The sequence below is a fragment of the Eleutherodactylus coqui genome, chromosome 6 (genome assembly GCF_035609145.1).
Source record: "Eleutherodactylus coqui strain aEleCoq1 chromosome 6, aEleCoq1.hap1, whole genome shotgun sequence".
NCBI classification, from domain to species: Eukaryota; Metazoa; Chordata; class Amphibia; order Anura; family Eleutherodactylidae; genus Eleutherodactylus; species Eleutherodactylus coqui.
Window position 1 is genome coordinate 176,230,195 of NC_089842.1, and position 8,994 is coordinate 176,239,188.

The following is an 8,994-nucleotide window of genomic DNA, read 5'->3' on the forward strand; positions in this document are numbered from 1 at the left end:
GGAGCGCGCACTGCTCTATAACTATACACAGGGGGGAGCGCGCACTGCTCTATAGCTATACACAGTGGGGAGTGCGCACTGCTCTATAACTATACACAGGGGGGAGCGCGCACTGCTCTATAGCTATACACAGTGGGGAGTGCGTACTGCTCTATAACTATACACAGGGGGGAGCGTGCACTACTCCATAGGTATACAGAGGGGGGAGCGCGCACTGCTCCAATACTATACACAGCAGGAACACGCACTGCTCTACAGCTATACACAGTGGGAGCGCGGACTGCTCCAATAATATACACAGCGGGAGCGCGCACTGCTCCATTACTATACACAGGGGGGAGTGCGCACTGCTCCATAGGTATACAGAGTGGGGAGCGCGCACTGCTCTATAGCTATACACAGCGGAAGCGCGCACTGCTCCAATACTATACACAGCGGGAGCACGCACTGCTCTATAGCTATACACAGCGGGAGTGCGCACTGCTCCATAGCTATACACAGGCGGAAGCGCGCACTGCTCCATAGCTATACACAGAAGGAGCGCACACTGCTCCAAAACTATACACAGCGGGAGCGCGCACTGCTCTATAGCTATACACAGCGGGAGTGCGCACTGCTCCATAGCTATACACAGCGGAGCGCACACTGCTCCAATACTATACACAGCGGGAGCGCGCACTGCACCATAGCTATACACAGCGGGAGCGCGCACTGCTCCATTACTATACACAGGGGGGAGTGCGCACTGCTCCATAATTATACGGAGGGGGGAGCGCGCACTGCTCCATAGCTATACACAGGGGAGAGCATGCACTGCTCCAATACTATACACAGCGGGAGCGCGCACTGATCCATAGCTATACACAGCGGGAGCGCGCACTGCTCCATTACTATATACAGGGGGGAGTGCGCACTGCTCCATAATTATACGGAGGGGGGAGCGCGCACTGCTCTATAGCTATACACAGCAGGAGCGCGCACTGCTCCACAGCTATACACAGGGGGAGCGCGCACTGCTCTATAGCTATACACAGCAGGAGCGCATACTGCTCTGTAGCTATACACAGTGGGGAGCATGCACTGCTCCATAGCTATACACAGCGGGAGTGCGCACGTCTCCATAGCTATACAGAGAGGGGGAGCGCGCACTGCTCTATAGCTATACATAGCAGGAGCGCGCACTACTCCATAGCTATACACTGGCGGAAGCGCGCACTGCTCCAACACTATACACAGCGGGAGCGCGCACTGCTCCAACATTATACACAGCGGGAGCGCGCACTGCTCCATAGCTATACACAGCGGGAGTGCGCACTGCTCCCGTACTATACACAGCAGGAGCGCACACTGCTCTATAGCTATACACAGCGGGAGCGCGCACTGCTCCATAGCTATACAGGGGGGGGGAGTGTGCACTGCTCTATAGCTATACACAGCAGGAACGCGAACTGCTCCATAGCTATACACTGGCGGAAGCGCGCACTGCTCCATAGCTATACACAGCGGGAGCGCGCTCTGCTCCATTGCTATACACGATCAGTAGCGCGCACTCTTCTATAACTATACACGATTTTAAGCGCCCACTGTTTTATAACTATACACGATCAGAAGCGCGCACTGTTCTATAACTACCCTGTTTCCCTGAAAATAAGACATCCCCTAAAAAATAAGACATAGCATGATTTTCCAGAATTTTTGAGGATGCAAAATGATTTTTCAGGCTTTTTTAGGATGCTTGAAATATAAGCCCTACTCCAAAATTAAGCCCTGCTAACAGTTAATTCAAAAAGTTAATTTAAATAGTGTCCAGGCAGCTATACATGTAAAAAAGTTAAACCTTTTTGAACAAAAATTAATATAAGACACTGTCTTATTTTTGGGGAAACACGGTATACACAATCGGTAGCCCGCACTGTTCTATAACTATACACGATCGGTAGTGCGCACTCTACTATCACTATACACGATCGGAAGCGTACACTCTTCTACAACTATACACGATTTTAAGCGTCCACTGTTCTATAATAATCTTTATTTGTATAGCGCCAACATATTCCGCAGCGCTTACATAGACAGGGGGAATACAGAAAGACAAAAATTACAGAACCACGGTTACATAGTGATCAGTTGATGGAAACAATAGGGGTGCGGGTCCTGCTCCAACGAGCTTACATACTGCAAATAATGGGGTGATACAGAAGGTAAAGGGCTGGAGATGTGCACGGTATGGCGAGGTGGAGAGTGAGGGATGCTATATACAGACAATGGTCAGACATTTGGCCGTGTGACGGCAGAATCGTTATGACTGCAGGAGCGGTTTATTATGGCTAGCAGGGATTGCAGTCAGTAGGTCAGGGAGCATGTTATCAGGCGGAGTACAGAGGGGTTTGTTTAGAGAATACGGTATGCCTCCCTTAAGAGGTGCGTTTTTAGAGCACGTCTGAAGTTCTGCGCGTCCTGGATTGCCCAGGTAGCCTTTGGTAGTGCGTTCCAGAGGACCAATGCTGCTCTAGAGAAGTCTTGGAGGCCGGAATGAGAAGCTCGAGTTAGAGGGGCGCGCAGTCTAGTTTCGTTAGCAGAGTAGAGAGCCCAGGCTGGGTGATGGATTGAGATGAGGGAGGCGATATAGGGGGGCGCTACGCTGTGGAGGGCTTTGTGGATGAAGGTAGCGAGCTTAAATTTTATTCTGTATTTAACGGGCAGCTAGTACAGTGACGGGCACAGGGCAGAGGTGTCCGAGTAACGGCTGGACAGGAAGATGAGCCTGGCTACTGCATTCAGGATGGATTGGAGGGGGTAGAGTCTGGAGCTGGGAAGGCCGATCAGCAACGAGTTGCAATAATTGAGCCAGGAGTGGATGAGGGCGACAGTAAGCGTTTTTAGCGTGTCTACAGTGATAAAAGAGTCGAATATGACCCCAAGGCAGCAGGCGTGCTGTCTGGGAGTATGGTGGCATCACACACTGAGATGGAGATGTCAGGATGAGGTCGGTTAGTGGAGGGGGGAAATACCAGTTTAAAGAGGTTTAGTTTTAGGTAGAGAGAGGACATAGTGTTAGAGACAGCGGACAGACAGTTGGTGATGATTTGGAGGAAAGGTGCAGAGATGTCACGGGAAGAGGTGTATAGCTGGGTGTCGTCAGCAGACAGGTGGTATTGGAGGCCAAAACTCCTGATGGTTTGTCCAACAGGGGCTGTATAGATGGAGAAAAGGAGGGGGCCGAGCCCTGGGGGACCCCAACAGCAAGGGGAAGAGGAGGAGAGGTAGAGCCAGCAAAGGAGATGCTGAAAGAGCGGTCAGATAGGTAGGAGGAAAACCAGGAGAGAGCAGTGTCCTTTAGGCCGATAGAGCGAAGCATATTGAGGAGGAGTTTGTGGTCAACAGTGTCAAATGCTGCGGAAAGGTTGAGGAGGATCAGTAGGGAGTAATCGCCCCTCGATTTGGCTGTCAATAGGTCATTGGAGACCCTTGTAAGGGAAGTTTCTGTCGAGTGTTGGGGTCGGAAGCCAGACTGTAGGGGGTCGAGGAGAGAGTTCTCTGATAGATAGCTTACAAGGCGAAAGTAAACTAAGCGGGAGATTAGAGATGGGTCGGTATAGATACCTATACACGATTGGTAGCGCGCACTGTTCTATAACTATACACGATTGGGAGCGTGCACTGTTCTATAACTATACACAATCGGTAGCGCGCACTGTTCTATAACTATACACAATCATCAGCGCGCACTGTTCTATAACTATACACGATTGGGAGCGTGCACTGTTCTATAACTATACACCATCGTCAGCATGCACTCTTCTATAACTATACACGATCGGTAGCGCGTACTGTTCTATAAGTATACACGATCAGGAAGGGGCACTGTTCAATAACTATACACGATAGGTAGCGCGCACTGTTCTATAACTATACACGATCGTCAGCGCACACTCTTCTATAACTATACACGATCAGGAACGCGCACTGTTCTATAACTATACACAATCGTCAGCGTGCACTGTTCTATAACTATACACGATCGGAAGCGCGCACTGTTCTATAACTATACACGATCGTTATCGTGCACTGTTCTATAACTATACACGATCGTTATCGTGCACTGTTCTATAACTATACACAATCGGTAGCGCGCACTGTTCTATAACTATACACGATCGGTAGCGTGCACTGTTCTATAACTATACACGATCGTCAGCGCACACTTTTCTATAACTATACATAATCGGTAGCGCACACTGTTCTATAGCTATACACAATCGTCAGCGTGCACTGTTCTATAACTATACACGATCGGAAGCGCGCACTGTTCTATAACTATACACGATCGTTATCGTGCACTGTTCTATAACTATACACGATCGGTAGCGCGCACTGTTCTATAACTATACACGATCGGTAGCGTGCACTGTTCTATAACTATACACGATTGTTATCGTGCACTGTTCTATAACTATACACGATCGGTAGCGCACACTTTTCTATAACTATACATGATCGGAAGCGTGCACTGTTCTATAACTATACACGATCGGAAGCGCGCACTGTTCTATAAGTATACACAATTGGGAGCGTGCACTGTTCTATAACTATACACGATCGTTATCGTGCACTGTTCTATAACTATACACGATCGTTATCGTGCACTGTTCTATAACTATACACAATCGGAAGCGCGCACTGTTCTATAACTATACACGATCGGTAGCGTGCACTGTTCTATAACTATACACGATCGTCAGCGCACACTTTTCTATAACTATACATAATCGGTAGCGCACACTGTTCTATAGCTATACACAATCGTCAGCGTGCACTGTTCTATAACTATACACGATCGGAAGCGCGCACTGTTCTATAACTATACACGATCGTTATCGTGCACTGTTCTATAACTATACACGATCGGTAGCGCGCACTGTTCTATAACTATACACGATCGGTAGCGTGCACTGTTCTATAACTATACACGATTGTTATCGTGCACTGTTCTATAACTATACACGATCGGTAGCGCACACTTTTCTATAACTATACATGATCGGAAGCGTGCACTGTTCTATAACTATACATAATCGGTAGCGCACACTGTTCTATTGCTATACACGATCGTCAGCGCGCAATGTTCTTTAACTATACACGATCGGTAGCGCGCACTGTTCTATAACTATACATGATCGGAAGGTCTGCTCCACTGCTCCATAGCTATACAGAGGCGGGGGGGGGGGGGGGGGGGGGGCTTATGTATATATGGACTGAAGAATACAATGAATGAATATATTCACCTTATTCTATTTGGCATATCTATTTGCCCAAGGCACCCTGGAGACAAATGAGCTTATGTCTATAGCCTAGAACGTTTTCTTTGCTTAATTTCAGTCCTCTCCATAGTGTAAGCTGCAGCGTTATTACCTAACTAAAGATGGAATCTGGATATCCATCATTTTACTCTAGTAATCGCTGAGTAATTCAGACGGTCCCTATGTATTAGATCCGCTCCCATGGCTGGATATCCTCACACAGTCATAGTTCAAATTTACCAAAAAGGGGTTGTCCCACAAAAGATATTGCTTACACCCTGAAGCCCTGAAAATAAGCCCTAGCATGATTTTTGGATAGAGTGCAGGCGGCTATACATGTAAAAAATACATATTTTTGAGCAAAAATTAATATATGTCTTATTTTTGGGGAAACGTGGTAAAGGCAGGCCATAAGTATAAGCAGTTTTATATTCACCTTAGGGCTTCTACCCACTAGCGTTTTTTTAATGCTGCGATATCGCTACATTTTTTAATGGGACTTTCTAATGTTAAAATCCCATCGCACATGCGATTTTAACATCAGAAAGTCCCATTGAAAAAAACACAGCGATATCGCAGCATTTAAAAAAACGCTAGTGGGTAGAAGCCCTTATTGAAAAAAAATCTTTCTATCCCCAGATATTCCAGGAGATATGTTAGAATAGCGCCCCCTGCTGTTTATATTGAAGAAAGAACCTTTCACAGTTCATTGCAGTTAGGGCACTCTTACACCGGCCGTTTTTTACAGCGTTTACCATGGAGTTTCAAACACCGCTCTAAATACTCTAAAAGGTGTCCATTCTTTTTAATGGGGCTTCTCAGAGGAGCTCTAAAGCGCGGCGTTTCTAACGCTGCGTTTTTCGAGCGCTGTCTGTTCTATTCTTGGGCATTTCGGCGTCTTTAAATGCGATGCGTCACCCATTAAAATGAATGTGGAGCGTTCTCAACGCTGTCAAAAGTTGTTAGTACGCTGTGTACCGCTAATCACGGTAAAAAGCGGTGTGTGTGAGAGCGGCCTACAGGTCAATTCATGTGGGTAATTTTCTTGCGCAAATTCCATTTGATTGTAATACGGATGGAACTCGCAAGTGAAAAGAACCTTCCGTATTATTTACGCTCAGCAAATAAACGCACCAATCGAAATGGCTAATTAGCTCCAGATGTGTCCTTTTTCCAGCGCACATCTCTTCACAAATAGCGTGCACACATTTACGTACCCCCCATTGTGTTCTGTATGCAGAAAAATACATTTTTTTTCGCGCAACTAAAATGTGTGCGCAAAATATGGAAATGTGAACAAATCTATTAAAATCAATGGATTCCATTCTCTGCATATTGCGCGCAAATATGCTCATGCAAAGCCGGCCTAAATGTTCCAAGGCGGTCACACCTATTTAGTCCGCTTTCACACAGACAAGAAAATCGCGTGAGATGTGTGTGTTGTGAGACGCACAAATCCCGCTCTAATGTAAACGCTATTCTTTTGAATGGAGCCATATACATGAGTGAAATAATGAATAGCATGCTCTATCTTTGTGCGTTCCACGGACATTGCTTTTAATGGCCACGGAAAACACATCAGACGGCGCACAATGTGCATGCGAGGTGTCCTATTGAAAACAATGGGAATCACTTGCCGATCCTGCGCCACGGCTGAAAGCCATGCTGGAAGATCGCCACTTTAGTGAAGTGGTGGGAGGCGTTTTTAACCCTTCCCAATCCACTGTCTGACGTCTGAAAACATTCTGATTGAAGGCTGTACAGCTCCGATGTCGGAAGACGTCCGGCAGGGTATTCTTACTGTATATTACTGGCTGCTCTGTTGTCAGGGGGGCCTCTCCAGCATGTCCCATACCGCAGTACTGACTCTAACCAGCAGATGGCGCCATTGTATAGTGAAAGAGAAAGCTCCCTAGAAAACCCTGAATCTAAGGGCTCATGTCCACGGGCAAAATAAGAATTAAAATCCGCAGCAGATTTTAACTCTTCTCCTGCCCGCGGATCCGCACCCCATAGGGATGCATTGACCACCCGCGGATAGATAAATACCCGCGGATCGTCAATAAAAGGGATTTTTAAAAAAATGGAGCATGGAAAAATCTGGACCATGCTCCATTTTCATGCGGGTCTCCCGCGGGGACGGCTCCCGCGGGCTTCTATTGAAGCCTATGGAAGCCGTCCGGATCCGCGGGAGACAAAAATCGGATTTTACTCACCCGCTCCGTTTCTTCTCTTCGCCGCGGCGCCATCTTCTCTCCGTCGCGGCCGGATCTTTTTTCTTCGGGCCGGCGCATGCGCGGGGCACGTCACCGACGTCATCCTGCGCATCCGCCGAGCCGAAGAAAGAAGATCCGGCCGCGACGCAGAGAAGATGACGCCGCGGCGAAGAGAAGAAACGGAGCGGGTGGGAGGTAAGTTTATTCTTATTTATTCTTCTTTTCAGCGCTCATGTCCGCGGGGCAGGAGGGACCCGCTGCAGATTCTCCATGGAGAATCCGTAGCGGGCCTGATTTTCCCCGTGGACATGAGGCCTAAGGCTGCATTCACACGAACGTATATCGGCTCGGTTTTCATGCCGAGCCAATATACGTTGTCCTCGTGTGCAGGGGGGGGGGATGGAAGAGCCAGGAGCAGGAACTGAGCTCCCGCCCCCTTTCTGCCTCCTCTCCGCCCCTCTGCACTATTTGCAATGGGGAGAGGCGGGTCAGGGGCGGGGCTAAGTGGTGAGAATTAGCCCCGCCCCCTGGCCGGCTCTCCCCATTGCAAATAGTGCAGAGGGGCGTAGAGGGGGTGCAGAGGAGGCAGAAAGGGGGCGGGAGCTCAGTTCCTGCTCCTGGCTCTTCCATCCTCCTCCCCTGCACATTAGGACAACGTATATCGGCTCAGCGTGAAAACCGAGCCGATATACGTTCGTGGGAATGCAGCCTAAAATTGGATTGCAAAGGGTTAACGCAAAAACGTCCCGTATCTGCATCGCACTAAACCTTGTGAAATTAGCTTCCCATTACTTCGGTATAATGGGATTTAACACGCCCATGTGATTTTGCCCTAATGAGTACACGCAAAAAACCCCGCAATAAACGGAATACGCAGCTTCGGTCTGTGGACACACTGCGTATTTCACCCAGCGAGACTGAATGCGTCCTTTTAACCAATACTGAAAGCAGCAGGAACAAGACTGGTACGTCTTGTCACTGCGCATGCGTACTTCTCACACGGGCCCGCGTACGCATATTTCGGATTTCACCCGCAGTTCAGCAGCGCTGCTGAATAGAGCCACCTGATTGGCTCTTCGGCACCACGTGACTACACAGCGTGCACGCGGATTGCCTTCAGCAGCCGGGTGCACTACACACTACAGTTAAGCAGACGTGCACTACACACTACACTTAAGCAGCACGGGGTTGGGTTTAGGGTTACCTAAACGTAACTCTAAATCCTAACCCCTTTACTGTAGTGTGTAGTGCACGGCTGCTGAAGGCAATCCACGTGCACGCTGTGTAGTCACGTGGTGCCGAAGAGCCAATCAGGTGGCTCTAATCAGCAGCGCTGCTGAACTGCGGCTGAAATTTTAAATATGCCCCACGTACCGGCACCACGCATGCGTAGCTCAAGATGGGCTCCACCCCTACAGCCGTGACGCTCTTCTGAAAAGCAAATAGGCGTTTACTTAGGCAGCAGTTGAGCCAATAAG